Raw genomic sequence first — 17,603 nt, 5'->3', positions numbered from 1 at the left:
TCTTATAGACTTAAATAAATTTAATACCGCAGTATTAAATTGCATTCTAATCGTTTGCGTACCTTTTAACGTACGTTCGTTATGTATTGTTCAAAAATACTGATGTTTATCAGTAGATATTCATTAACGTCGGTGATATCTTAAGAATGATTTATAAATTGAATAAGAAAAAATAAATAGAGATTGTAATATGCAAATGTATGCATAATTTAATATATGAGGGCCAGAACTTTGAAATGAATTCAGTTTTCTAGATGAGTCTTATGATTAATTAATAATATGAAAAATTAAACTGTATAATATTTAATTCAAATTGTTCTATTAAAAGTTTTCTATAAAGATGATAGGTTCCGTCATAAAATTTTGCCAGAAGTATGAAAAATTTTTTCAATGTTATATATTTGAAATTCATATTTTTCCAAAAATATCTCCATCTTCCTTTAATAAAAACAGTTAACAATATTCGGAGCACGTTTGAAATAGATTCTTCATTGATAATGAATTTATAATCGGTCCTCCTATTTCGAAAATTTAATTGTCACGACTCGTGAAAATATTTAATTATTAATTAAATAGTTTTCTCTCGAACACGGGTCAAACTTGAAGAATATAAATAAGTAAGAATGTTGCGCGCTTAATTTAGAATATGTGTTTTACGTGTGCGGAATTTAAAATTAAGTTTTAATTAAGGAAGTGGTTTTTCACAGCTTGACACACACACATACACACACACACACAAACTCAACGACGTTACGAAAGGATGACGTGCAATCAAGTTTTCCGCTTACAAAAAAAATCGCCCATGAAATCGCTGCGGCCGGCGAACGTCAAAGTTTGATGTAGATCTTACGAGACAGCCGGTGCATAATAAGAACAAATTGCATCGGGCTCATAAACACTGGCTGGTAAGGTGTCGCCGAGAGAAAGGGTTACGCTCTCGCTGTGCCATCCAGCCCCGCGTGTTGGCTCCGCGCGCGCCGGGGCGCACCATTCAGCCGGCCAGGCAGTAGGGAGAGTCAGCAACGAGTCAGACGAACGAGCGGGCGCCAGTCTACCGTGGGCGTACCGCGCGGCACCACGCTCCGCGATCCGCGATCCGCGATCCGCGATCCGGCAGCAGCGTTTCGCTCTAACGTAAAACGCACAGCGAACGAATGCCCGGGGTCCGGCATCCTTTTAATTAATTATATTACGCGTCACAGTGATTATTTTTGCCGTGCGGTGGTTGGACGCAGCCGGACTCTGTCGAGTGAGTGTGTGAGATACAGTGCGCGTCGAGCGACGCGGTGCCGACCGGAAGGATCTATCGGTGATCTGTGATTACATAAGCACGTAAGAGGTATGTGTGCCGCACGAGTTAGATCGTATCGCATCGTGACGGCCGGGTGATTTTGATTGATATATCATTTCGTTTGTTCCTCGCGCGCGAGTCGACTCGCCGTGCACGATAGAGAAGGCTAGCGTGCGCGCCGCGACTTTCCGCGAGTCCCGCTCTCGCCGCGTACATCGGGACTCCCCGTGGATCCGATAACGCGATGCGCTACGCGAATCGGTGATCGATGCTCGATGCGCGCTGCGGAGGCGTTCGGTGCATCGGCCGGCCGTGCGTTACCACCGCCGCGCCGCACCGCGCGCCGTACGTCGAGTCTGTCGTGTGCAGCAGATATTATTTTTCACGATCCCGTGCGCAGATAGGTTACGCAAGTTTTTCCTCTGCGTGGCATGAGAGAAGAAATGAAAAACATCATTAAATAGCGCGTATCACTCCGCGAGCGGACAAAGTTAAATTCGATTTCCCGTGTGAAGGGGGATATCGTGATACTGTTCCCATGGTATTTTCGAGATAACGCTGTTGCTCGAAAGCCTCTCCGAGTGAGTCACATTAATTTTCTCTTAAACCGCTGTATCCAATTTTAATGCGGATAAAGTGGGAAAATAATTTTCAAGAAATTTTTCTTTTTCTTTTGTATAACACATTAACCGAAGGATGCGAAAGTCAGCCTCTTAACGCCAACGATAATTGGATATTTTGAAAAAAATTTAGGCGAGGAAGATAAAAAGGAGATAACTTAATTTTTTTTCCAAGATAAAAAAAAATCAACATTTCCATTCATGAAAGCAAAGAGGATTTTTAAAGACGGCCTTGGTTGGTTCTTCAGATTATATCTGACACTCGCAGAGGATTACGTTGTGATTGAATTAAATTTAAAGTGCGCGAAGTGATATCTCTGTCTTTAACAAATTGCTAGTCGCTAAGCAAGGTGGCAAAAAGTTATGCTAATTTTTCATTCAGCTAAGTTTGATATTAAAAATTAACATGCATCCTATGCATCTCGAATTTATCAAGAGATACTTGAAAATATTTGTTAATATTTTTCGAGCTAATAGTAATAAATCAAGTTAAACCCGAAAAATCGATACTCGTCGTTTATTCTTGGTAATTTAATCTATGCTGCTAAATACCTCAGTGGAAAAATAAATTGAGGTTTCCTGCTTTTTTTTCTATTGAATGCTTAATCGTTTCCTTTAACAAAGGTGGATAAGAAAATGTCGTAATCTTGAGGTGTACGTGAAGTTTCTCATTCGAAATCTCTCTCTCTCTCTCTCTCTCTCTCTCTCTCTCTCTCTCTCTCTCTCTGATGCCGATTTCATCGAACATAAACCATCAGAACTTTCTGGCTGATTCATATTGTAAAGCAGTCACGCTCTGGATATTTAAGGTGATATTCACGTTTCATGGATATAAAACGAGGGCTTTCAAGCTGTTCATTGCCAGTTGCACTGACTTGCTACAAATCATATTGAAACATTTCAATGGAACTCAATGGTTTTACGATAAGTACTTTGATATATATTTCCTGTGGAGACCTTCCTTTTATTAATGATAAGCCGAGCAAAAGATCAATCGACTCTTTTAATAATCGCGCAAAAAAGATACTTTATACATAAAATATTATATAGAAATTATGGTATATTACATGCAAATTTTGTTATATTAAATGTTGTTTTAATGTTTAATGTAATGAATACCTTTCATGAATACTATAGCATGATTCGATCAATAACTTTTCATATATATTGTGCTGTAGTTTGAATTAATTAATATTTTTTTTTTACATATTATGAACTGTGAGTTTAACTGTAAGTTTAATTAGAATTTGCAAGAATATACATATTTACAAAATTTCCATTTTTTTAATTAAACCGTGATAGATTCGGTCACCGCTTGTACATATCTGCTCTCCGACAACGATTTCTGCGTATCGTAAACTATATAAAAATCGACATTGATTACTCTCTAGCTTTTAATATTCTAGAATTTTTTTTCTGATTACAAAAATTCTATATTAAAATATTAAATGTGCAATATATCGGTCTAACATAAACCAATCAAAACTCAATTTTCTTCTGTCATATATTTTAAAATAAATTATTTAATAGAAATAATGAATCTTCCAAGTGTAGAATATACAAAAAGTTGAGCGTAAAGCAAAAGGCAAACTTTTTGCATAAATTCCGATTAAGAGGATCATGATTCATGTTGAAAGTATGAGATCCGACTTGGTTCCGTCTCATAATTTGAGGCGACTCAAAAATGTTCTCCGAATATATCATAATAACCGTAATTTTAAAGAATCCGCATGCCGATATCTTGCCGTTTCCTTGGATTCTGAAAAACAGCAGACGCCCACATTTCCGGCTCTAATGTTCGCCATAAATTCACGCGCGTCGCCCAATTTCTCATCATTTTAGTCATCCCAGGGAGATGGTCCAAGTGCTGTTACATTTATATCCTGATTTAGATCCGGGAATGCGCGAGAGCGCGACGTACAGTTCGGTACACCGTGTAGCGCCGTGTACACGAACACGCTTTCAAAACTCGGTAGGATTATCTGAAATTTAAACAGCGTGCAGATTTTGAACCTTGCATCCTCCTCGTTGCAGGTTAAACAAAAGGGTCAAATTAGTTTGAATTCCCACGAGGCTACTTCCGCCCGTTATTATACTGACCGAGGTAATTCCAAATACAGCATGCAAATACCAGAACGCGTGACTTTTGAATTTGGGCATCCCGCATGCGTGGTGCACGGTGCCTCGCACACAATGCACGGACATGCTATTAACGGTATTTGTCCTCGACAATTGGTTGGCGATATTATCGAGGAAATACCTTTGCGCGAGCATTTAGTCAAATACTCGTCAAAGGGATGTATAGGGAAATTGTCGTCGAATGCCGGCAGCCAATCCGTCTTCTATTATCCTTCCTAGTCACCGGTTTCCCTCGCGAGCCGTCATTCAGGAAAACGAAACAGAGTTATGTAATCAAGGCAGCGAGGCGAAACTTTACGTTGAATTGAAATCACGACTTAAGCCTCAATTTTCCTAACAAAGACATGCGTACGGCACCGCCGTCGCCCGCGCCGTGAGGAGGAAGACAAAACTTAAAATCTCTTTAGATTCTATTAATTACGTCATTGCGGTAAATTCTGCTCGGAATACGAGACGGTGGCCATCCCGCTCCCTCGAGCGGGAACAAAAGAAACACCCTGGAATCTCACGATTCTTCAGACAAGTCGACTTTCATTACCGCTCCGATATTAGTTTGCGTAGTTAAACCGAAGACCATTAGTTATAGCGTAGCGAAACCGAAGATTGATATTGATTGCGAAAGGGATATTAATATCAATTTATGAAAGAAGAGGAGAGATAAAAAAAAAATCGCTGAAAATTTTTGCGCGTGATATAGAAAAAATATAATGTTAACAAAAGCAAACTGCTTCGCCGTGATGTTTCGAGGATTTCGTTTATATTTGTTTTGAACGTATTTTTTAGCGAAAATTTTTTTATAACATTCAAAAATATTTTATTTCGTCATATCAAATCGTATCTACTGGTGAACTAACACAGAAAGAAATATGGCATAAAGGTAAATACTATATACATATATGGATATTTGCTATTGCGTATACGCTTAGAAAAGATATTTGCAGATAAACGGCTCAAGCGCAGAATTTCTTGGTCGTCGCAAATTGAAAACTCTAAATATCAATAATGTTCTCGGAGAGAGCTGCTGAGTCTAATAGTTGGACATTTCGCTACAATCAGATTCTGGAGAGATATCTCGCCGGGGGGCAATTCCAGAATCCAGGGAACAAGCGTGAACTTAGTTACGCTAGAACCGCGGATGAGACATGTCAAACAATTTAACCGCGACTGCGAAGCTACGCTATAGATCCGGTCGGGATAGCTCTAGCCAAGCTGCACGAAACGGCAAAGAACGGACGCAACGGAGAAGAACGTTGCCTCTGATTATAGAAAACGATCTAACTGGCCGAAACGAATGGAAAGAGTATATGCTCGATAAACCAGCGCGTATTTACTATGTAAAATTTCTTAAACTAGACCAGTTATTTCTATACATAGGAAGTTTCTGAATCATTTCGCTTCCAACCGCAGATTTGATTTTAAACTCTCTCGGGAATAGATCCTTGCCGTCAACCGTGTACTCCTCGGGCGTCTCGTGTAGCGGCCGTATAAGCACCTGCTCATGAAAATGCATAATCTCGAAGACACTCTCGTAACGTCAAACGCAAGAAGTTTCGAGCTAAGAAGTTTCGCCGAAAAGTTTTCTCCACTATCGACGGGGTGGCCGAACATGAAATTTTCTCACCTATTCCCGTGCACGCGTTGATGTAAAAGGGATCTCTGACAAATTAAGCTGTACGATGTACATGTTTCACGTTGTCCATCAAAACTTTACCCTTGCTTAACTTTTACGGCGAACCGAGAGAAACCCCTTGCAACGAATACGAGAACGAGGAGAGGAGGAGGAGGAGAAGAAGGATTAAAGGTAAACGAAACATGTCGGTGGTGCAATCACAACAAAACTCGATAGAAGTCTAGAGGATATAGAGAAGCGAATAGGGATTATCGCCGTAAGTGTGTGTAGAGAGTTTATAGTTCGATCTGTGTATCCGTTACAGAGCATATCGTGTCAGCCAAAAATAAAAGTGACGGAGCATGCAACTCTGCTCCCGTTTCTATCCCTGTCGAACGCGACGTCTGCACCGAGATCGATACATTAGCTACGACGAAGAGGAAGGTCGTGCGTTCTTTCAGGGTCTTTCTACGCGGCACAGCGGGGCAACTTTTGCATATACCTGACCTCCAGTTACCATAAACTGCTATACACTGCTATACACGCCGGTATCGACTGTAATTCTCCTTCGATCTGGAGGCTAAAAGTGTCGTATTCGACCTCGTACAATCGGCTACTTCCTGATCGATGGAAAATCGCAGCCAAAACCATTTCACGCCGCATGCGAGATAGGATACCTATGTTCGATACAAATAAATATGTATTTCTACGAGACTTTATAGGTTTGATTCACTATAATTTGAGAGACACCTTATACTTTTAAAAGAAAAGATTTTGATAAATTTTAAACTTACAACGGTGCGTTTTAATCCGTTATCGAAATGCTGTAGCGTAATGCTCTAAATAGGTATTATTATGCATAATGAATATTATTAGCTTAATGAATATTAATGCAAATGGCTAATTTGGAGGTCTAAATTTTGATATTTCTGAGTAATTCAATATTTCTAATTTAATGCAAAATACGTATATCTCTTATTTGCTAAAACAATGGTATAACTCAAAAAATTGTCATTCGAGCTGTCTGTAAAAGAAAAAGAATTCTGACGAAAATTTAATACACTGAACGAAGAGCTAGCAATATTTTTATATCTTTACATTCGGTAGACCAAACCATTATACCAAAATTGCATTTAAAGATGATATAAAATTTTAACGATTAAAAACATTTATACTTTAGAAAACTTAATTTTTTTTAGCCTTATCAATGTTGTAAAAAATGAGCGATATAATAATTGATCAGCAAATAGAAGGTGCAAACGCTTCGTTGACGGAACGCTTCTAAATTTTGCTTGTTGCTCAGTCGGGGGGAGGGGATAGGGTCAAGTTGATGTAGGATTAGGATCAGTCTGGTTCAGTTTAGATTAGGATCAGATCATCAAGCTAATAGGTAGGTCGTAGATTATGTAATTAATAGTATGACCAGTTTGGAAATTTGTTTTCATAATTAAAATAGAAAAGTCCTTGCAGAGATTAATGTTAAATTCTATTATTTGCTTATTATTATTAAGTTAAATTAAATGTGTCATTAAATTACATTTATTAAATTATATTATATTATATTAATAAATGCTAATCGCTATTATTATTAATTTATGTACATTAAATTATATTATCTTAATTCATATGTATTGCATTTCCATTTTATTCATAAATTCCACTCGATGTTTCATTACTATAATATAAGTTGAATACAAAGTAAATTATTTCTTCTTGAAGAAAAACTTATTTAAAGAGAGAAATGAGTTGAAAACGAATCAATATTCCAATTACATCAAACATAACGTTCCAGTTTCCCTGACGTAAAACTAGTGGTTTTGTCGAGTCGACTGATGCATTTACTGGCAGATAATTTATGTGTAAATGCAGCGGCACCGCATTACCAAGGCGTTACCGCGAAACGTTCTCCAATAATTGCGAATCGGCTAATCGAACAGCATGACACTATAAAAGCGGTTTATCCCGCATCGTAACGCTCAACGCTTAAAGTCGTGCGAGATTTATACTTCTCGCCACGGAGATATAACGGACGATAAATTTAAGCCGGTACAATACCTAATCCGACAAGATGAAGAACTATTACCGGACAGCCGGATACAAAAGTGAAAAGAAACAGATACAAATAATGTCGGAGGAAAGTAATATCAAGTGCCAATTTAAATGATAATTTTTCGAGAAGCGAAATTTTTTTCCCCTTGTCCTCGGAGGTATTTCGCAGTCATCATTTCGATGTTAATGCGGTTGAACGAGAGAGAAAAGATGTTGAATTATCGTGTTAACCGATGTCTCGCGGCGCTCGCATTAAACGGTCAATGAATTTAAATGTCAAGATGTTGTTAATTTACGGAGAAAAAAGAAACGGCAATTATATCAAACGCATTGATATAATCCGAGATATTGTATATACGGAGATGCCGTTTATACAATAATGCTTTTCGAGAAGTAGCAACAAGTTGTTCGGCGCTTTATAATAATCGGAAAGTTTGTTGCCCGTTTTACTATAAGTTACCCGTATAGTTTACGCAACACCGATACTATTACCTTCAGATTGTATACACCGTGTATTTAAATCTCTTGCTTTCATCTCTTGGCGTATCATCATTACAGTTTACTAATAGTAATAAATTATATTTTAAGATTTTTGATATACATTTATATCTTATAAATATCACGTATACGAAATACGTATTTCTATAATCTCTACAGTAATTGAGAACTAAAACCTCACTCGCGCATTATTTTCCCCTGGGAGAAAAGGTAACAAAAGTAAATGTTTTCACCATATTTGTCGAACTCGTAATCGCCTGTCTTTGGCGCTAAACGAGATGAGATTTTATTGCGTGAGATTCCTGCGAGACTTGAAAACGTGGAAATTGAACAAATTCCCCCGGCGATTACATCTCGATTCCCGGATTTTTATAACTCCAAAATACCGGAAAGTTTTATACGGGAGCCAAACTGTGTGAAATGCAAATAGACAAACTTTCGCGGAGGTAAAAGCGCAGCGCGCGCGTGTTAATGAAAATCTAATAGCACGCAGTATCCGCACGAAAAAAAGTGAGTTTGTTATCATGCGCGATAAAGCAAACAAAGCCCGGGAATTACGGGGAAGACCGTTCGGTTGACGCGGCCGAGTTGTGTTTGATAACCGTCTGCTTTTGCCACAGAGAGCTCAACTGTTCGCGAGCGCGAGCATAAAAACACATCAGGGCTACACGTGCTTACCTTATTCGATGCCGATCGACACGCGGGGGAGGATATTGGCGTGCATAAACGCGTGTGGTGCATGTCGCGTGCGCGGGCGAATATGCACGCAAACTTCCATTACGTTATAAACCGCCTCGGAAAATTCGCTAAACCAGCTGTACCTTATTCCCGGTTTTGTTCTGCTCGAGAAAAAAAAAAGAATAGACAGAAGGGGAGAAAGAGAGAAAAAAAAACAGAGTCGTAAAGGATATGTTTCCGTGGAAGGACCTTGAGGTTTCGCGAGCAAAAGGATATCCCAGATGGAATTTCATTCGCGATGTGCCTTGGAGAACAGCGTTTGCGCGCGGCCGCGCTGCGTCCGCGTTATATCGAAGGATAAAAGTTCAACCTTAAAGCGGTGGCTGCCTTCGAATGGTCCCGTGGATTTCGCGGAACAATAATACGCGCCGTTCCTCGTTCCATTACGCGGCTTTCCATCATGGAGATTTTGCATTATAACATAACGGGAAGATATTAGGAACACGCTGTACCCGGGCATTGTGCAAGAATGACGATGCACGACTTATTTTTCCGAGTTTCTTCCGTCATATTGAATGTGATTCGCTATATTTCGCCCTTCGCCCCCTTCGCCCCCTTCGTCCCCTTCGCCCTTCGTTCTTCGTTCTTCAAGATTCTACCATTGTACTTGTAACTTACATTTATATTGTTAAGCAAATCGAAATATTGCTGCGTATTCATATATTGATTGTGTAAGTAGGGTTGAATATAAAGGCTAAATCCTTGGCAGTGAAAGCAAAGCCGCTTTAGTTTAATTTAATTAATGCAGGATCAAGAATTCCATGTGCTTTCCGCTAGATTAGAGCTCTATAATGTAAACCGAGCAAACTGACCTGAATACGCGCTCTCTGTCTAATGACTGTGGCTAGAAATTATATTAACTAACGAATTTTTATTTTGGATTTATCTATTGTAAATAACACTACGCGATATAAAGGGTAGCACTAGAAATAAAATAAAGAAACATAATTCGCAACTAACACTTTGTTTAGACAAACGTTACATTAGGATGTCGTATCGTTACTAAAAATAACACTATATTAATTGGCATTAATTTTGACAACAGTATTACCAACTACAAAAAATTAGCCTTTCCGTGATAAAAGTTGCACTCCCGCGAGATAGAGGAAAATGGCAGAACTTTAAAAATTTTAACAGATTTTTCGCATTCATAGAGAGCACGAAACGCGGTATCCCCATGTATGACAGATCCAGGGAAGTGAGAAAATGACAGGAAGAGAGAGGAGGGAGGTCGTTGAACCTCTGTACGCTTTTAATAATTAACAAGAAAAATCTCGCTGAGATTGCGGCAGCGATACGCGTTTCTCCGTAATTCAAGCAACACTACCCCCGTGCAAACGTATTTCTCCGTAAGCTCCTCTTTAAGCTGCATCGTACTGTTTATGTGACCTCGCACGCCGACGAAAAAGCTCGGCCAAGCTCGATATCGTGTTTCTCAGGGTCTCACGAAACTTGTGCCAGGCGTACAATAAAGATGCCTTTCTCTCTCATGGCTACTTCCCTAGACTTTAAAACTTACCGGGCCGAAGTTTTTCCCGCGTAATTAATTACGTCATTAGAGCATTTTTTCATGTCGCAGCCAACCGCGTAGCAAAATGCATTTTTGCTGACAGCCATTATCTTTTGACGATAATGTCAAGCGACGTGTCATCGTCCGAACGAAGAGTAATTATTGATAACACTTGAATTAAATTCGATTATCAGGAATGTTTCGAGTCGTGAATTATTAATCTTAAATCTTGCAAAAGCGTTTCTATTACATTGCACAAAACTTAAAATAATGACTTAAAACTATCGTCATTTTAAGAAATAGACGTAATGCAATCTTATACATAGACAGAGATATATGTAAAAAATGTTTTTTTTCTTTTATTTTATATATATATATATATGTGTGTATTAATTGCTTATCTTATTGCTTAATGTATTTTTTTATCAAATATTATTACAGCCGATTTATTGTTAACATAGTTTCATATAAATCGCTCGATTATTATACGTATATTGATCGTATAGAGAATAACAAAATAATTACAATTTATTTAAAGAATAATAATTCCACAAATACATGAAATATAGTTACAGTGTATCTAAATACATTAAAATATAAATTATGCTGTGATATCAAAATCATAAATATGCTATGCAGCATATGTAATGATTATCTACTACTATTTTGTAACTAAATTATTGCCATTAACGCCATATTTCCACTTTGACCGGCAGCAAACGACTCGCTGGACGCATAAACGAATTTTGATAACGTTTCACTACTTTTAGAATTAAATGATACGCGAAATTTTATCTCAAACGCACATTATGCAAAATATGTGTGTACATTTGCAATCATTACATTTAAATTTACAATGATATTGATAAAATTGACAGATAAAGGCCGTTTGCACAAATGTAAATTAACTTTACTTTCTACTTAGTTTTTGTCTTTTTTTAGGTTTTTTTAGTTTTAAGAATTAAAAAAGATAGAAAGTAAGTTAACAAAGTTAATCTGCATCGTGATGGAAATGGACATAAATCTTTAAATTTTAAAAGCATCTAGTCTTACAGCAAAAGTATAAATGACACAATGTTAACTTTTGCCTCGCCTCTTTTCCTAGCACATAGATGAATAGAAGTTGGTAAAAAATTTATTTCAAAGAACATTTACGGAATTAGAAAAATGAATATCTACAAAGTTTTTAGCAAATTCTTCATTAAAGTCACTTACCCAAGCTATACGCAGCACTGACAGATGAACGGTGGAGTTCTTTTCTCGTAAGTGAAAAACTATGCAGAATAAAATAAAAGGTGCAGCAGAAGTATGAGATTCCTCACCCAGGTTTTGTCTAATTATCTGAAATTGGAAAGTTATTTTATATTAAACGAAAATTTACAATTTTAAATAATTGTAATACAAAACATTGACCCAGACACACTTCTAATAATCATAACTGCTACTTGCGTGTTATCTGAGAAAGAATCCAGTTTGAACGTAGTAGTTTGAGTTATGCCGGATGTAAAAAGAAGGCTAGTTTATTTACTCTACATGTACTGATATATGTTGTTTGCCTGCTATTCGTTTTTGCACGCACGCAAAGAATATGAAATTAACCCCTTTTATCTGAATAGCAAGTCCAGCTCGTGACCATCGTGAATCAACAAGCAACTCCACTTGAAGTTATATCATTCATGCAACGTGCAGTCTGCATAAATCATGATCAGAGGTCCAATTTTTATTGACCTATACTGTGAAACATATTGCAATATAAATGTCAGAAATTATTTGGAGAATTTTCAAGACGATAATGTACAATTAATATTAAACGTGGTTCGACAAATATCAAGAGAAAATTTTTCTCAAGGTATAATTGTCACTTTTAATAGAATAAATTTTAATGAGCCAAGTTTCGTCCGATTTAAATGTTCTAGAAACCAAAAACGATTTAATATTTGACAACAATTTATTATTGAATTTATCACAAGATTTTAAATATAAAAAGTAAAATCACGCTTTTTACACGTTATATGATATTTTAAAATGTTCGAACGATAAATAATCCCCCATCGTTGATAAGTATCAATTTGCATTCGGAAATATTTGATACATAATCTAATTAGCTTAATTTTGGTTTTAAAAAAATAACTAATCAATGATTTATTCTCTGAAATACGTTCTCTAATTAAACATTATATCAATAAACGCATAAAATAGCGAACAGAAAAATAAGATAATCATTTTATTCGAAATAAAATTAAGAACGTTACGACGTATGATCATAAATTATTGCACATTTGTGTTTGTATATATACAAAATTTATTATTTTTTTTATAACCAACGTACATCGTTTTTACTCGTACAGAATGTTGGATGAAAATTACATTCCACTATTTCGTAATTGTACACGTTTGCGAAATTTTATATTATAAAATTAGTTTCTAGTTAATATTTCGCCGCATAACTAATAGCTCAAAGCAGCTGACGCTCGTATATATCTTCGTCGCGGTCCCTCGTGGAAATTTCATGTTATCAATGAATTTATGTCGAGCAGTCCATGAATCTCGGTTAGTAGCCATTTATACGATGCACGTTCATATGACCGAATGTTGTAACGCCCGGTCCGACTTAGCACGTTTTCCGAACTTGCTGTTCAATTGCTCACGAGTTAGTTAGATTAGTTCGGGACATTGTTGTGCCAGAAGCCGTCGGCACTTTAGATTGACTTGAATATTTGACAACGCGATGACGACATATGCAATTCCCTGGGCAGACCTCCGCCCGGAATACCTGCAACGACCGCGATATTACAACGCTGAACGCCTCGTCCTCCCCACATACGTTTGAGGGGGCATCGATTACACGGGACGCTGCAGAGTTGCACGCTGACCTACCTGCGGGCCTTTATGGGCTCGCTTTTATACGAGTTTGTTTTACGGCATGCATAATAAATTGATGAGGCGCTGAAGAAATGCGGGCGGTTGGTTAATGCTTCAGAGGATTGCACACACACATAACTGCGCTCGAATAACTTATCGACTCCAAGTTATAGTGTGTCGTGAGATGAAGAAGAAAATCCCCTTTATTCTCTCGAATCTCTATCTGTCTCCATTTCACTCAAACTAATTTTTCAAATTATTAACGATAGAAATATGATTTTAATACGGCTATATTCTGATAGCTCCCTCATTTACATTTTACGAAAACGTCTCAACGTATCAAATATATTAAAATTTAATAAAATATGAAGTAAAAATACCAAAATCGGGAAAAACAATGAGAGAACCGGAAATAGTACAGCTAAAATTATTGTAATATCTCCATAATCGAGATTTTTATAATTGTTGTTTCATATAGCTACATTTTTATGTCTTCCATAGCGACCATTGTTACGTGAAAACACGCAGAGCAGCTATTCATACCAGAGACGCGGCGTATTTTATCGACGCTAAAGCAAAGTACCATTATACAACTGCAACTGCACGTATCGACGTTACGTTGGTATTATCCCCATAAACATCGTCATTTTTCCGTTTCGTGTCCGGACCCGTTATTTATTACGATACGAAACAGGCATTCTCATATTTATTGCAGGATTTTACATGTCGGTTTTATCAATTATCAATTTGCCAATCCAGAAAGTGCACATAAATAAAATCGATTCTACTGCTAAAGACAACAATTACTAATTTACTTTTCTTCTTTTGAATAACGATTGTATTAACAAAGGATGATAGATTTGCGGGGATACGAACATTTATATACGTGAAATATTTGAAAAAAGAAATATCTATTTTATTCGTGTAATTTACGGTATGTATTTTTTATATCTATTAATATTTTTAATTAATAAGGACAAGTTATTGTCCTTATTAATTAAAAATATTAATAGATATATCAAGTACACATGTTCTTTCTAGCTATTATTAGATATTGTTATTTTATTCGGTATTATTCGATATATTTTATTCGATATTACATTTTATTTTCAATAGTGATGTAGTAACACAGTTTATCAAATGTATTTCGATTCTGGTCTCTGTCGTAACACACAGATATTTGAAGTAACATTGTTTGAGATTTTTCTCTTTGTTCGAAAAATGTTTCTTCAATAAAGTAACGAAATTTTGTGTCGATTTTTGATAATAAGTTATTTCACCAAATTTTGGTACCTTAGTATATTGTAATGATCTTTAATGCGTGAATTGTAACGAACTTTATACTCAATGAGTGGAAAAGACGCGACCTGTAAAATCCGTTTTTATACCTCGTACGTGCTGCTGTTAGCAAACCCAGCGGAAGGTTTTTAACCACTTTCAAATTCTTACTGCGACTAATTTAGTTTCATGCCCACGCATATTTTCACAGTCACGTTGAACACACAAAATGGTTTGCCGGTTCGTTTTCCATCGTAACCAGGCGTCTGACACGTGAGCAACGTGCGTCTCAAATTCTATTTTAATAAAAGTTCGTTAAGCTGCCCTGTGTGTGTGTGTGTGTGTGTGTGTGTGTGTGTGTGTGTGTGTGTGTGTGTGTGTGTGTGTGTGTGTGTATGTGCATGTGCGTGTGTGTGCGTGCGTGTATCGCGCTGGGATTTTATATCTTTTCCGACTGATTTGCCGATATCGGCAAATAGTTGGGGCATGACCGATTTCTAGCTCGGTAAGCGGTACACCCGTACGCGAGATGCATTTATAAAATACTCGTGGGACGAAAAGTGAAGTAAACTCGAAAGAATACCAACATGAAATAGTACGTCGAAAAACAGCGGATTACTTTCCTGGTTAAAATTACGCGATAGTAACGTTTCCATTTGTGCTTCGATAAAACATGAACTGCGCAAATCGGATTTGACGAATCCCTTTTTGCATCTACGCGATGTATATCACTTTTTTATGCAATATAATCATGTATGAGCGTTAACAAATAATTTTCATCGTTTATCACAATGAAATATCACTGACTGCGTCATGATTTTTAACAATATATGAATAGCATGCTCTTTTCGTGCTTTCCAATTGAATCACTTGATAATTGCGCTTTTAGAAAACTATTTTAAAATTTGTTATATACTAAAAAATTCATCGTTTTATCTATTTAAAAATTACCTTTTGAGTTATTTACGTAATTTCTCATGAACATTAAAGCGTGGTCAAATTTTTAAAAATATCTAGGAAATATTTAAGATAATACGATTTTCTGAAAGCTTAAATATTATTTTTAGAGATTGCTTAAATATATGCTGACATTATAAATCACTTTTATATATATATATATATATATATATATATATATATATATATATATATATATCATTCATTAATATTCATTATTAACAGTTTGAAATGCCACAATGATTAGCATCCTTCAGTTTTAAATAGAATTGATCAATCTAGATTTAGAAAATAAAATTTTGGCCTTTCAACATATGTATTATTGAAATATCTAGAATTTTTCTCTGGCATAATAAATTTTAGTTTTTCATTTGTGGTTCGCAAATATGTACCGCATTAAATTTCTCTGAAAATTTGATCAAGCTGCAGGTATGTTTTATTTGTAAAATACTTCAATTACATATTTAATGTATATTTTTCGTATAATATATCCTTTTTTCCTCTCTTGTTAACAACCGATATGGTTATTGGAATAGAGATTAACCGAATGTGCAGATTTGCAATCACCGCGGTAATAATTATTTTATTTACTGAGAGCGTGTCGCGTTGTTTAAAACAGCAACTTTTGCGTCGCGACATTTTTTTCTGTTTAGGACGAACAGCATAAGAGAATTGCCTACGGCTATCGTCGACACAAAATGTTCCAAACGAAACTAAAATTAACTGCGCAGCCAAAGCGAGACCCGAAGCCCATTTCACCCGGCGGCTAACAGCACTCTCCTAATTCCCTTCTCCGTATTTCCAGCGCTAGCGATGAAACCCAGATCACGCCGAAAATTAGTTTTTCTATTGCATCAGGGAAGAAACACTTTCCGCACATTCTCATTCGGGTGAAAAAAAAAAGGAGAAGAGGGGGAGGGGATATATCGAGATTATTCTCAACGTTCTTGCGAGTTCAAAATTGATTAAAATATTATTAAATTCCTTAAAATATTATTAAATTAATCACACCAATTGATACTTGAATTACTCGACCTTTCAATTAGATATGTAATCTGATAAATTCCTCCTATTTTTACATTTCGGCAAGCTATGAATATTATAGCGATTGTTCGGATAATCATATTGCTATTTCGCTTAGTTCGTTAAACTTTAAAACGCTTTAGCGTGTCGAGCGGCGAGCGATGATGTTAGTTCCACCCGCATGTGAAAGGCTAATCCTTCATTACATTTCCACGGGAAATAAAGGAACGTATTCACGGAAAAAAACGCGTTAAAACGTACGACTTTAAAACTTCATACGCAGCGGCACTTGAGAAAAATTTGTGAGAAGAAATTGGCTTTTTGCTCTTTCATTTGAACTAAACATTTATTTTCTGTAAGAGGACAGTGTCGCATCTGCGAGGTCTGGTCGTAAAGGAAAGCCAGGAACAGGTTCGCCTGCTGCACGAGCGCGAAATACAAGAGTGCGGACTAAATTGAATACGTCGAGTTACCGTTAAGCGCTTCACGTGCATTACGGTTTTATTCCCTCTCAATCCACGGCGATGGACGGAAGAGACCATCGAGCAGTAAAGGCGGCGCGGCCGCCATTGTAAGTTCGCTTCAGATCGGCGAGAAAGGCGAGAAAAGAAAAAAGAATGAAGGGCAATGGACAGGTTCACCTTAGTTCGCCATCGAGAATAAGGCCGTAAGATTCGCTAGCTGTGAATAATAATAAAAAAAAAATGTGTGAGTGTGTGTGTGAGAAAGAGAAAGAGGGACGACAAAATCGCAGATTTAATAAAGGCCGCTTGAGAGCGCGCTAAGCGAAAACCGATTTCATTATAATGTCCCCCTCGCCGATTCGTTCGTGTGTGGCACAAGCCGGATGCTCACTATCGTGAGATCGCGTTTCGTCGTGCTTTCTCTTACGTAACCATCCTTGTCATTCGTTTCGGTTTTTATCTCAATTTTATTTTTATTTCTATTTTTTCTGCGTGAGGAAGTACGAGAGAAGCTACGTTTGTATCTTAAATCTTTTACTCGCATAAGACAAAAACAAATTGTCTC

At 36.9% G+C, this 17,603-nt stretch overlaps 1 protein-coding gene across 1 annotated transcript in view; it reads left to right on the top strand.

Moving 5' to 3' along the window:
• The first annotated feature begins 1,031 nt into the window (after positions 1–1,031).
• LOC105193842 (protein artichoke) overlaps positions 1,032–17,603 on the top strand; it is a 92,539-nt gene continuing 75,967 nt past the window's right edge. The window contains exon 1 of the mRNA XM_011158467.3: positions 1,032–1,339. The gene's annotated coding sequence lies outside the window, so the exon portion shown is untranslated. The remainder of the gene's footprint in view (positions 1,340–17,603) is intronic.

The sequence above is a fragment of the Solenopsis invicta genome, chromosome 16, assembly GCF_016802725.1.
Source record: "Solenopsis invicta isolate M01_SB chromosome 16, UNIL_Sinv_3.0, whole genome shotgun sequence".
Lineage (NCBI taxonomy): Eukaryota > Metazoa > Arthropoda > Insecta > Hymenoptera > Formicidae > Solenopsis > Solenopsis invicta.
The sequence above is the reverse complement of the archived record's forward strand: the minus strand, read 5'-3'. Positions and strand labels throughout refer to the sequence as shown.